Consider the following 13,378-nt stretch of genomic DNA (forward strand, 5'->3'; position numbering starts at 1 on the left):
GCTTTTAGATGGACAACTGTTATGACCCTTTTGTTCTGATTGAAACCCCCCAGGTAATGGAGGTGCAGGGGATAATGTTACTGCAAAGGGTTTGACCTTGAAATGATTATAAGAATCAGGCTTTTTTTAATCAAACACTCCCAGGGCAGGTACAGGGTTAGATACAGAGTAAAGCTCCCTCTACACTGTCCCGTCAAACACTCCCAGGGTAGGTACAGGGTTAGATACAGAGTAAAGCTCCCTCTACACTGTCCCATCAAACACTCCCAGGGCAGGTACAGCATGGGTTAGATACAGAGTAAAGCTCCCTCTACACTGTCCCATCAAACACTCCCAGGGCAGGTACAGGGTTAGATACAGAGTAAAGCTCCCTCCACACTGTCCCATCAAACACTCCCAGGGCAGGTACAGGGTTAGATACAGAGTAAAGCTCCCTCTACACTGTCCCGTCAAACACTCCCAGGGCAGGTACAGGGTTAGATACAGAGTAAAGCTCCCTCTACACTGTCCCGTCAAACACTCCCAGGGCAGGTACAGGGTTAGATACAGAGTAAAGCTCCCTCTACACTGTCCCATCAAACACTCCCAGGGCAGGTACAGCATGGGTTAGATACAGAGTAAAGCTCCCTCTACACTGTCCCATCAAACACTCCCAGGGCAGGTACAGGGTTAGATACAGAGTAAAGCTCCCTCTACACTGTCCCATCAAACACTCCCAGGGCAGGTACAGGGTTAGATACAGAGTAAAGCTCCCTCTACACTGTCCCGTCAAACACTCCCAGGGCAGGTACAGGGTTAGATACAGAGTAAAGCTCCCTCTACACTGTCCCGTCAAACACTCCCAGGGCAGGTACAGTACGGGTTAGATACAGAGTAAAGCTCCCTCTACACTGTCCCGTCAAACACTCCCAGGGCAGTTACAGGGTTAGATACAGAGTAAAGCTCCCTCTACACTGTCCCATCAAACACTCCCAGGGCAGGTACAGCACGGGTTAGATACAGAGTAAAGCTCCCTCTACACTGTCCCATCAAACACTCCCAGGGCAGGTACAGGGTTAGATACAGAGTAAAGCTCCCTCTACACTGTCCCGTCAAACACTCCCAGGGCAGGTACAGCACGGGTTAGATACAGAGTAAAGCTCCCTCTACACTGTCCCATCAAACACTCCCAGGGCAGGTACAGCACGGGTTAGATACAGAGTAAAGCTCCCTCTACACTGTCCCATCAAACACTCCCAGGGCAGGTACAGGGTTAGATACAGAGTAAAGCTCCCTCTACACTGTCCCGTCAAACACTCCCAGGGCAGGTACAGGGTTAGATACAGAGTAAAGCTCCCTCTACACTGTCCCATCAAACACTCCCAGGGCAGGTACAGGGTTAGATACAGAGTAAAGCTCCCTCTACACTGTCCCATCAAACACTCCCAGGGCAGGTACAGGGTTAGATACAGAGTAAAGCTCCCTCTACACTGTCCCATCAAACGTGCCTCAGTTCCCAGCCTCGGTGGAGCCCCCTCCTGCCTGAAGGTGATATTTCTCTCTGGCTGGATTTGCCCTCTGACTGTGGAACCGGGCCACGGGCCCATCAGAAGCTGTGTTGGGAGTCCCTGTTGTCGGTGTAACACGGGGTGGGAGAGTCTCAGCGTTCCCAATTAACGGGGAAGTGCAGGAAGAATGAGTCGGACTCATTTCCCAGCTAGTGACGCCAACTTCCACAGGTCGAAGGTCAGATATCCTGGAGGAACGGATGGCTACGTATCCCAGCTCGCTAAAGATAGCGATGTTTCTGATCGCTGGGGGGGGGGGTCGGTGGGAGGAGGAGGAGGAGGGCGCTGGGCAGAAGGGAGTAGATCGCCAATCACTGTGACATTCCACAAGACCGTGTGAAAACTCTCTCAATACTTAACGTTTCCCCAGAACGGTGTAAGGAAAGATCAGAACTTGCTTTTCTATGGCGCCTTTCACCACCTCAGGACGTCCCAAAGAGCTTTACAGCCAGTTAAGTACTTTTAGTATCGCAGCGTAGTCACTGTTGTGATGTAGGAGAGTTCGAAAAGAACGCCCCCCCCCGCCATTTTCTACAAGACACATCTCGCGCGCTCGCAGAAAATGGCGGTCCGTCACACTCGTGAGGTTAAACACACGCAGCTCGCTCGGTCCACCGTCCAAATTCTCCGTCCTCGTGCCAGGTTCTAGTCTCACATCTGACCTTTTCTCACAAGCGCTCGTGCAGGTTACACTGAGAGGAGCTGGAGTGAAATCTGTCCACACCCTCCCGTATATCCCGCTCCCCCGACCCTCCCGTATATCCCACTCCCCCCACTCTCCCGTATATCCCGCTCCCCCGGCCCTCCCGTATATCCCGCTCCCCCCGGCTCTCCCGTATATCCCGCTCCCCCCGGCTCTCCCGTATATCCCGCTCCCCCCGGCTCTCCCGTATATCCCGCTCCCCCCACTCTCCCGTATATCCCACGCCCCCCCACCCTCCCGTATATCCCGCTCCCCCGACTCTCCCGTATATCCCGCTCCCCCGACTCTCTCCGTATATCCCGCTCCCCCCGGCTCTCCCGTATATCCCGCTCCCCCCCACTCTCCCGTATATCCCGCTCCCCCCGACTCTCCCGTATATCCCACACTCCCGACTCTCCCGTATATCCCGCGCCCCCCACTCTCCCGTATATCCCGCGCCCCCCACTCTCCCGTATATCCCGCGCCCCCCCACTCTCCCGTATATCCCGCGCCCCCCCACTCTCCCGTATATCCCGCTCCCCCGACTCTCCCGTATATCCCGCGCCCCCCCACTCTCCCGTATATCCCGCTCCCCCCACTCTCCCGTATATCCCGCTCCCCCCACTCTCCCGTATATCCCGCTCCCCCGACTCTCCCGTATATCCCGCGCCCCCCCACTCTCCCGTATATCCCGCTCCCCCCACTCTCCCGTATATCCCACGCCCCCCCACCCTCCCGTATATCCCGCTCCCCCGACTCTCCCGTATATCCCGCTCCCCCGACCCTCCCGTATATCCCGCTCCCCCCACCCTCCCGTATATCCCGCTCCCCCCACTCTCCCGTATATCCCGCTCCCCCCACCCTCCCGTATATCCCGCTCCCCCCCACCCTCCCGTATATCCCGCTCCCCCCCACCCTCCCGTATATCCCGCTCCCCCCACCCTCCCGTATATCCCGCTCCCCCCCACTCTCCCGTATATCCCGCTCCCCCCACTCTCCCGTATATCCCGCTCCCCCCACTCTCCCGTATATCCCGCTCCCCCCGACTCTCCCGTATATCCCGCTCCCCCCACTCTCCCGTATATCCCGCTCCCCCGGCCCTCCCGTATATCCCGCTCCCCCCACCCTCCCGTATATCCCGCTCCCCCCACCCTCCCGTATATCCCGCTCCCCCCACCCTCCCGTATATCCCGCTCCCCCGACTCTCCCGTATATCCCGCTCCCCCCGGCCCTCCCGTATATCCCGCTCCCCCCCGACCCTCCCGTATATCCCGCTCCCCCCCGACTCTCCCGTATATCCCGCTCCCCCCACTCTCCCGTATATCCCGCTCCCCCCCACTCTCCTGTATATCCCGCTCCCCCCGGCTCTCCCGTATATCCCGCGCCCCCGACTCTCCCGTATATCCCGCTCCCCCCACCCTCCCGTATATCCCACGCCCCCCCACCCTCCCGTATATCCCGCTCCCCCCGGCTCTCCCGTATATCCCGCTCCCCCCGGCTCTCCCGTATATCCCGCTCCCCCCGGCTCTCCCGTATATCCCGCGCCCCCCCACCCTCCCGTATATCCCGCTCCCCCCGGCTCTCCCGTATATCCCGCGCCCCCCCACCCTCCCGTATATCCCGCTCCCCCCCACTCTCCCGTATATCCCACACCCCTCACTGTAACACTGATATACCCCACACCCCTCACTGTAACACTGATATATCCCACACCCCTCACTGTAACACTGATATACCCCACACCCCTCACTGTAACTCTGATATACCCCACACCCCTCACTGTAACACTGATATACCCCACACCCCTCACTGTAACACCGATATACCCCACACCCCTCACTGTAACACTGATATACCCCACACCCCTCACTGTAACACTGATATACCCCACACCCCTCACTGTAACACTGATATACCCCACACCCCTCACTGTAACACTGATATACCCCACACCCCTCACTGTAACACTGATATACCCCACACCCCTCACTGTAACACTGATATACCCCACACCCCTCACTGTAACACTGATATACCCCACACCCCTCACTGTAACACTGATATACCCCACACCCCTCACTGTAACACTGATATACCCCACACCCCTCACTGTAACACTGATATACCCCACACCCCTCACTGTAACACTGATATACCCCACACCCCTCACTGTAACACTGATATACCCCACACCCCTCACTGTAACACTGATATATCCCACACCCCTCACTGTAACTCTGATATAACCCACACCCCTCACTGTAACACTGATATACCCCACACCCCTCACTGTAACACTGATATACCCCACACCCCTCACTGTAACACTGATATACCCCACACCCCTCACTGTAACACTGATATACCCCACACCCCTCACTGTAACACTGATATACCCCACACCCCTCACTGTAATACTGATATACCCCACACCCCTCACTGTAACACTGATATACCCCACACCCCTCACTGTAACACTGATATACCCCACACCCCTCACTGTAACACTGATATACCCCACACCCCTCACTGTAACACTGATATACCCCACACCCCTCACTGTAACACTGATATACCCCACACCCCTCACTGTAACACTGATATACCCCACACCCCTCACTGTAACACTGATATACCCCACACCCCTCACTGTAACACTGATATACCCCACACCCCTCACTGTAACACTGATATAACCCACACCCCTCACTGTAACACTGATATATCCCACACCCCTCACTGTAACACCGATATACCCCACACCCTCACTGTAACACTGATATACCCCACACCCCTCACTGTAACACTGATATACCCCACACCCCTCACTGTAACACTGATATACCCCACACCCCTCACTGTAACACTGATATATCCCACACCCCCTCACTGTAACACCGATATACCCCACACCCCTCACTGTAACACTGATATACCCCACACCCCCTCACTGTAACACTGATATAACCCACACCCCTCACTGTAACACTGATATATCCCACACCCCCTCACTGTAACACCGATATACCCCACACCCCTCACTGTAACACTGATATACCCCACACCCCTCACTGTAACACTGATATACCCCACACCCCTCACTGTAACACTGATATACCCCACACCCCTCACTGTAACACTGATATACCCCACACCCCTCACTGTAACACTGATATATCCCACACCCCTCACTGTAACACTGATATACCCCACACCCCTCACTGTAACACCGATATACCCCACACCCCTCACTGTAACACTGATATACCCCACACCCCTCACTGTAACACTGATATACCCCACACCCCCTCACTGTAACACTGATATACCCCACACCCCTCACTGTAACACTGATATACCCCACACCCCTCACTGTAACACTGATATACCCCACACCCCTCACTGTAACACTGATATACCCCACACCCCTCACTGTAACACTGATATACCCCACACCCCTCACTGTAACACTGATATACCCCACACCCCTCACTGTAACACTGATATACCCCACACCCCTCACTGTAACACTGATATATCCCACACCCCTCACTGTAACACTGATATACCCCACACCCCTCACTGTAACACTGATATACCCCACACCCCTCACTGTAACACTGATATATCCCACACCCCTCACTGTAACACTGATATACCCCACACCCCTCACTGTAACACTGATATACCCCACACCCCTCACTGTAACACTGATATACCCCACACCCCTCACTGTAACACTGATATATCCCACACCCCTCACTGTAACACTGATATATCCCACACCCCTCACTGTAACACTGATATACCCCACACCCCTCACTGTAACACTGATATAACCCACACCCCTCACTGTAACACTGATATACCCCACACCCCTCACTGTAACACTGATATACCCCGCACATCAGCGGGGACTAGTGGTGAATCATGGGCTCAGGTCCGGGTCACTGATTCCTGTTTCTCAGGCAGGAAGGGTGAGTACTTCAGTGTGTTAACTATTAAACGATGCACAGCCCATCGCTGAATCAAAAAATCGAACAGACTGGGACTCTTTTCTCCAGAAAAGAGAAGGCTGAGGGGTGACCTGATCGAGGTCTTTAAAATTATGAAGGGGTTTCGATAGGGTAGACGTAGAGAAGATGTTTCCACTTGTGGGGGAGACCAGAACTAGGGGACCATAAATATAAGATAGTCACTAATAAATCCAATAGGGAATTCAGGAGAAACTTCTTTACCCAGAGAGTGGTGAGAATGTGGAACTCACTCCCACAAGGAATGAATAGTTGAGGCGAATAACAGATACATTTAAGGGGAAGCTCGATAAACACATGAGGGAGAAAGGAATAGAAGGATATGCTGATAGGGTGAGATGAAGAGGGGGAGGGAGGAGGCTTATGAGGAGCATAAACACCGGCATAGACCAGATGGGCCGAATGGCCTGTTTCTGTGCTGTGTCGGGGCACGGTGATGTACTTGCTCATTTCCTCTTATCGGAGGGGCCCAATTCCGCAGCCAATGGCCCTCGAGGAGCTGGCGGCGGGTGGAGTCCGCTTCGAGCCACCCCAGTCTGTGGAATAGCACCAGCTCGTTGGCCATTCGACTGCAGGGGCACCACAGCCGGGGGCCTGATCCTCCTCTCATCCGACGTTCATTCTCTCCCCCGTATGTGCGGGCACACATTCCAGCACTGGGCAGTGATCGGGAGCAGGAACCCTGGCTGATTCCCCCCTCTCTCCCTAACCCAGGGGTCAGTGGGCAGTGATCGGGAGCAGGAACCCTGGCTGATTCCCCCCTCTCTCCCTAACCCAGGGGTCAGTGGGCAGTGATCGGGAGCAGGAACCCTGGCTGATTCCCCCCTCTCTCCCTAACCCAGGGGTCAGTGGGCAGTGATCGGGAGCAGGAACCCTGGCTGATTCCCCCCTCTCTCCCTAACCCAGGGGTCAGTGGGCAGTGATCGGGAGCAGGAACCCTGGCTGATTCCCCCCTCTCTCCCTAACCCAGGGGTCAGTGGGCAGTGATCGGGAGCAGGAACCCTGGCTGATTCTCCCCTCTCTCTAACCCAGGGGGTCAGTGGGCAGTGATCGGGAGCAGGAACCCTGGCTGATTTCCTTCTCAGTCCCAGGGAGCTAGCAGTGTGAATGGTAGCAGGCACTGTGCCAGGTTGGCGTCTCGGGTCCCGAGTGAGTCAGTGCCAGACTTGCTCACCGGCTGCCTGAGACAGGCGACTGAGAAGGTCGTGGGTTCGAGCCCCCACTCCAGAGACTCGAGCCCCATAATCCAGGCCGACACTCCCCGGTGCCAGTACCGAGGGAGCGCCGCACTGTCGGAGGTGCCGTCTTTCAGGATGAGACGTTAAACCGAGGGCCCCGTCTGCCCCTCTCGGGTGGATGTAAAAGATCCCACGGCCACTATTGGAAGAAGAGCAGGGGGGAGTTCTCCCCGGTGTCCTGGGGCCGATATTTATCCCTCAACCAACATCACTAAAAAAAACGGATGATCTGGGTCATTATCGCGTTGCTGTTTGTGGGATCTTGCTGTGCGCAAATCGGCTGCCGCGTACAACAGTTACCACACTTCAAGAAAAAAAATGCAAGGCCGTTCTTTCTAACCCTGCTTCAGTTGAAGTCTGTGCTTGTCGAGTGAGCGACCGGCCGGGCGGGGAGGGGGGAGAAAGCCAATTCACAAACTTTCGACCTAACGCGGAGAGCGAGAAGTCAAAGGTCACGGGGCCAGGGTCCGACGGGGCGGGGCGGGGGGGGGAGACAGAGAGTGTTAACTTCCTCTTTCGCAGCTCTTGTGTCGCTGCGGAGAGTTTCCTCATTTACCACTTCCTCTCCGCATCGCTGGGTCCTCCAGAACTCCTTCCCCGGGGCCGAGAGGCTCGGCAGGAACCGCAAGAAAAATAACGGTTCATCGCGCTCTGGAGCGTGGGGTTGCCAACTCTCCGCCGCTGCCCTGGAGTCTCCAGGATTTGAAAATTAATCTCCAGGACGCTCGCTGGGAGCAATTAAATGTGTGTGTGGGTGTTAGGCCTTTTTACCCCTCCCTGTGTTCTTGGAATACTTTTGTTGATTGGCTCCAAAAGAAATATTACAAGGGAGTTTGACTGAGGGTCAAGAATTATCCAATCGGATAACGAGGAGTCTATCCCCTTCCCGATTGGTTGGGGAGGCGGGGGCGCCGCGAGGATTGGGCGGGTCGGGCGGCCAGGCCGAGTTCGAGGCTGGAGGTCACGTGACGAAATCTCCAGGGATGCCGCCACTCGGAGTTGGCAACCCCTTCCCGCCACCGACGCCCAAAACCCCCACCTGATTCTCCCCTCTCCCCCAACCCCAGGGGCGCCCCACCGTGAGAAGGTTCAAAGTGGGAAAGGGGAACACGCTGAATTGGGAAAGGTTACATGCAGCCAGTCGACCGTGAGAGTCCTCACGTTACTTGCACAGATTGCGCCAACCACAAACGCATGTGTCTTTAATATTACAGGACACGGCCTCAAAATAACTGCATGTTAATACCACAGCCTGAGGCAGGGGGATGGAGTAAGTCTCCGGAATTTACTCAGCGCCACTGCACGCTGTTGAACTATTTGCACTTCTGCTGTACCCATCCCTCCTGCCCGTCCCTCCTTCCTCCCTCGCTGCGATTCAGTGCCATCGGGTGCCTGGCAGAATTGTCCGTTTGTCACGTCAGCGCAGACGCCAAGGATTGCTTCGACATCGCCCCCCGTCCCCAGCGACGTCCACCGCAGTTATCAGTGTGGCTCAGTCTGGGTCTCTCTCCCTCACCTCAGAGTCAGGTCGTCGTGGGTTCGAGCCCCCACTCCAGAGATTCGAGCCCCATAATCCAGGCCGACACTCCCCAGTGTCAGTACTGAGGGAGCGCCGCACTGTCGGAGGGGCAGTACTGAGGGAGCGCCGCACTGTCGGAGGGTCAGTACTGAGGGAGCGCCGCACTGTCGGAGGGTCAGTACTGAGGGAGCGCCGCACTGTCGGAGGGTCAGTACTGAGGGAGCGCCGCACTGTCGGAGGGGCAGTACTGAGGGAGCGCCGCACTGTCGGAGGGTCAGTACTGAGGGAGCGCCGCACTGTCGGAGGGTCGGTACTGAGGGAGCGCCGCACTGTCGGAGGGTCGGTACTGAGGGAGCGCCGCACTGTCGGAGGGTCTGTACTGAGGGAGCGCCGCACTGTCGGAGGGTCAGTACTGAGGGAGCGCCGCACTGTCGGAGGGTCAGTACTGAGGGAGCGCCGCACTGTCGGAGGGTCAGTACTGAGGGAGCACCGCACTGTCGGAGGGTCCGTGCTGAGGGAGCGCCGCACTGTCGGAGGGTCGGTACTGAGGGAGTGCCGCACTGTCGGAGGGTCAGTACTGAGGGAGTGCTGCACTGTCGGAGGGTCAGTACTGAGGGAGCGCCGCACTGTCGGAGGGTCAGTACTGAGGGAGCGCTGCACTGTCGGAGGGTCAGTACTGAGGGAGCGCCGCACTGTCGGAGGGTCAGTACTGAGGGAGCGCCGCGCTGTCGGAGGGTCGGTACTGAGGGAGCGCCGCACTGTCGGAGGGTCGGTACTGAGGGAGCGCCGCACTGTCGGAGGGTCAGTACTGAGGAAGCGCCGCACTGTCGGAGGGTCAGTACTGAGGGAGCGCCGCACTGTCGGAGGGTCAGTACTGAGGGAGCGCCGCACTGTCGGAGGGTCAGTACTGAGGGAGCGCCGCACTGTCGGAGGGTCAGTACTGAGGGAGTGCTGCACTGTCGGAGGGGCAGTACTGCACTGTCGGAGGGGCAGTACTGAGGGAGTGCCGCACTGTCGGAGGGTCAGTACTGAGGGAGTGCCGCACTGTCGGAGGGTCAGTACTGAGGGAGTGCTGCACTGTCGGAGGTGCCGTCTTTCGGATGAGACGTTAAACCGAGGCCCCGTCTGCCCCTCTCTGGTGGATGTAAAAGATCCCACGGCCACTATTGGAGGAAGAGAAGGGGGGAGTTCTCCCCGGTGTCCTGGGGCCGATATTTATCCCTCAACCAACATCACTAAAAACAGATGATCTGCTCATTATCACATTGCTGTTTGTGGGATCTTGCTGTGCGCAAATTGGCTGCTGTGTTTCCTCCATTACAACAGTGACTACACTTCAAAAAATACTTCATTGGCTTTGGGACGTCCTGTAAAAATGCAAGACTTTCCTTTCTTTTTACAAAGACATACAGACACAGACACACGCAGACATACAGACGCAGACACACGCAGACATACAGACGCAGACATACAGACGCAGACATACAGACGCAGACATACAGACACACGCAGACATACAGACAGACGCAGACATACAGACAGACGCAGACATACAGACACAGACACACGCAGACATACAGACGCAGACGTGCAGACACACGCAGACGTGCAGACACACAGACACGCAGGCACACAGACATACAGGCACACAGACAGAGACACAGGCACACACACAGACATACAGGCACAGGCACACGCAGACACAGACACAGAGACATAGACACACAGACATGCAGACATAGACACACAGACATAGACGCACAGACATAGACGCACAGACACAGACAGCCACTAACATCCATGAACACACAGACACACCCGAGCCCTGATTCGCCACACCCGGTGACAGTCTCTGCCAATGGAGCCCCGGTTCCCTGAACCCGGTGAACGGTGAATTGATTTTATACCAAGCACTGATTGAAATCTTCTAAAGTCGGCATTGATTGGACAGGTTCACTGGGAAATAAAATCTCTCCTGAGATGGAGAGTGTCCCACTATAATATACATTCCCACATCCCCACCCCCAGAGAGAGAGAGAGAGGGAGGGAGAGGGGGAGAGAGAGAGAGAGGAGAGAGACAGAGAGAGAGAGAGAGAGAGGAGAGAGAGAGGGGGAGAGAGAGAGAGAGGAGAGAGACAGAGAGAGAGAGAGAAGGAGAGAGAGAGGAGAGAGAGAGAGGAGAGAGAGAGAGAGAGAGAGGGAGGGAGAAGGAGAGAGAGAGAGAGAGAGAAGGAGAGAGAGAGGAGAGAAAGAGAGGAGAGAGAGAGAGAGAGAAGGAGAGAGAGAGGAGAGAGAGAGAGAGAAGGAGAGAGAGAGGAGAGAGAGAGAGGGAGAGAGAAGGAAAGAGAGAGGAGAGAGAGACAGAGAGAGAGAGGAGAGCAAGAGACAGAGAGAAGGAGAGAGACAGAGAGAAGGAGAGCAAGAGACAGAGAGGAGAGAGAGGGAGAAGGAGAGCAAGAGACAGAGAGAAGGAGAGAGAGAGAGGAGAGCAAGAGACAGAAAGAAGGAGAGAGAGAGAGGGAAGAGCAAGAGACAGAGAGAGAGGAGAGCAAGAGACAGAGAGAAGGAGAGAGACAGAGAGAGAAGTGCAAGAGACAGAGAGGAGAGAGACAGAGAGAGAGGAGAGCAAGAGAGAGAGAAGGAGAGAGAGAAGGAGAGAGGAGAGCAAGAGACAGAGAGAAGGAGAGAGGAGAGCAAGAGACAGAGAGAGGGAAGAGCAAGAGACAGAGAGAGAGGAGAGCAAGAGACAGAGAGAGAGGAGAGCAAGAGACAGAGAGAAGGAGAGAGACAGAGAGAAGGGGAGCAAGAGACAGAGAGGAGAGAGAGAGAGAGAGGAGAGCAAGAGACAGAGAGAAGGAGAGAGAGAGGGAAGAGCAAGAGACAGAGAGAGAGGAGAGCAAGAGACAGAGAGAAGGAGAGAGACAGAGAGAGAAGTGCAAGAGACAGAGAGGAGAGAGAGAGAGAGAGAGATGAGAGCAAGAGGGAGAGAAGGAGAGAGAGAAGGAGAGAGGAGAGCAAGAGACAGAGAGAAGGAGAGAGGAGAGCAAGAAAGAGACAGAGAGAGAGGAGAGCAAGGGACAGAGAGAAGGAGAGAGACAGAGAGAAGGAGAGCAAGAGACAGAGAGGAGAGAGAGAGAGAGAGAGAGAGAGAGGAGAGCAAGAGACAGAGAGAAGGAGAGAGAGAGAGAGGAGAGCAAGAGACAGAGAGAAAGGAGAGCAAGAGACAGAGAGAAGGAGAGAGACAGAGAGAGAAGTGCAAGAGACAGAGGAGAGAGAGAGAGAGAGAGGAGAGCAAGAGACAGAGAGGAGAGAGAGAGGGAGAAGGAGAGCAAGAGACAGAGAGGAGAGAGAGAGAGGAGAGCAAGAGACAGAAAGAAGGAGAGAAGGAGAGAGAGATGGAAGAGCAAGAGACAGAGAGAGAGGAGAGCAAGAGACAGAGAGAAGGAGAGAGACAGAGAGAGAAGTGCAAGAGACAGAGAGGAGAGAGACAGAGAGAGAAGTGCAAGAGACAGAGAGGAGAGAGAGAGGGAGAAGGAGAGCAAGAGACAGAGAGAAGGAAAGAGAGAGAGGAGAGCAAGAGACAGAAAGAAGGAGAGAGAGAGAGAGAGATGGAAGAGCAAGAGACAGAGAGAGAGGAGAGCAAGAGAGAGAGAGAAGGAGAGAGGAGAGCAAGAGACAGAGAGAGGGAAGAGCAAGAGACAGAGAGAGAGGAGAGCAAGAGACAGAGAGAAGGAGAGAGACAGAGAGAAGGAGAGCAAGAGACAGAGAGGAGAGAGACAGAGAGAGAGGAGAGCAAGAGACAGAGAGAGGAGAGAGACAGAGAGGAGGAGAGCAAGAGACAGAGAGAAGGAGAGAGAGAGAGAGAGAGGGGAGAGCTAGAGAGAGAGAGAAGGAGAGAGAGAGAGAGAGGAGAGCAAGAGACAGAGGAGAGAGAGACAGAGAGAGAGAGAGGAGAGCAAGAGAGAGAGAAGAAGAGAGAGAGAGGAGAGCAAGAGACAGAGAGAAGGAGAGAGAGAGAGGGAAGAGCAAGAGACAGAGAGAAGGAGAGAGAGAGAGGGAAGAGCAAGAGACAGAGAGAAAGGAGAGCAAGAGACAGAGAGAAGGAGAGAGACAGAGAGAGAAGTGCAAGAGACAGAGAGGAGAGAGAGAGAGGAGAGAAGGAGAGAGAGAAGGAGAGAGGAGAGCAAGAGACAGAGAGAAGGAGAGAGGAGAGCAAGAGACAGAGAGAGGAAGAGCAAGAGACAGAGAGAAGGAAAGAGAGAGAGAGAGAAGGAAAGAGAGAGAGAGAGAAGGAAAGAGAGAGAGAGAGAAGGAAAGAGAGAGAGAGGAGAAGGAAAGAGAGAGAGAGAGAGAGGAGA

The sequence above is a fragment of the Heptranchias perlo genome, chromosome 43, assembly GCF_035084215.1.
Source record: "Heptranchias perlo isolate sHepPer1 chromosome 43, sHepPer1.hap1, whole genome shotgun sequence".
In the NCBI taxonomy this organism is placed as follows: Eukaryota; Metazoa; Chordata; class Chondrichthyes; order Hexanchiformes; family Hexanchidae; genus Heptranchias; species Heptranchias perlo.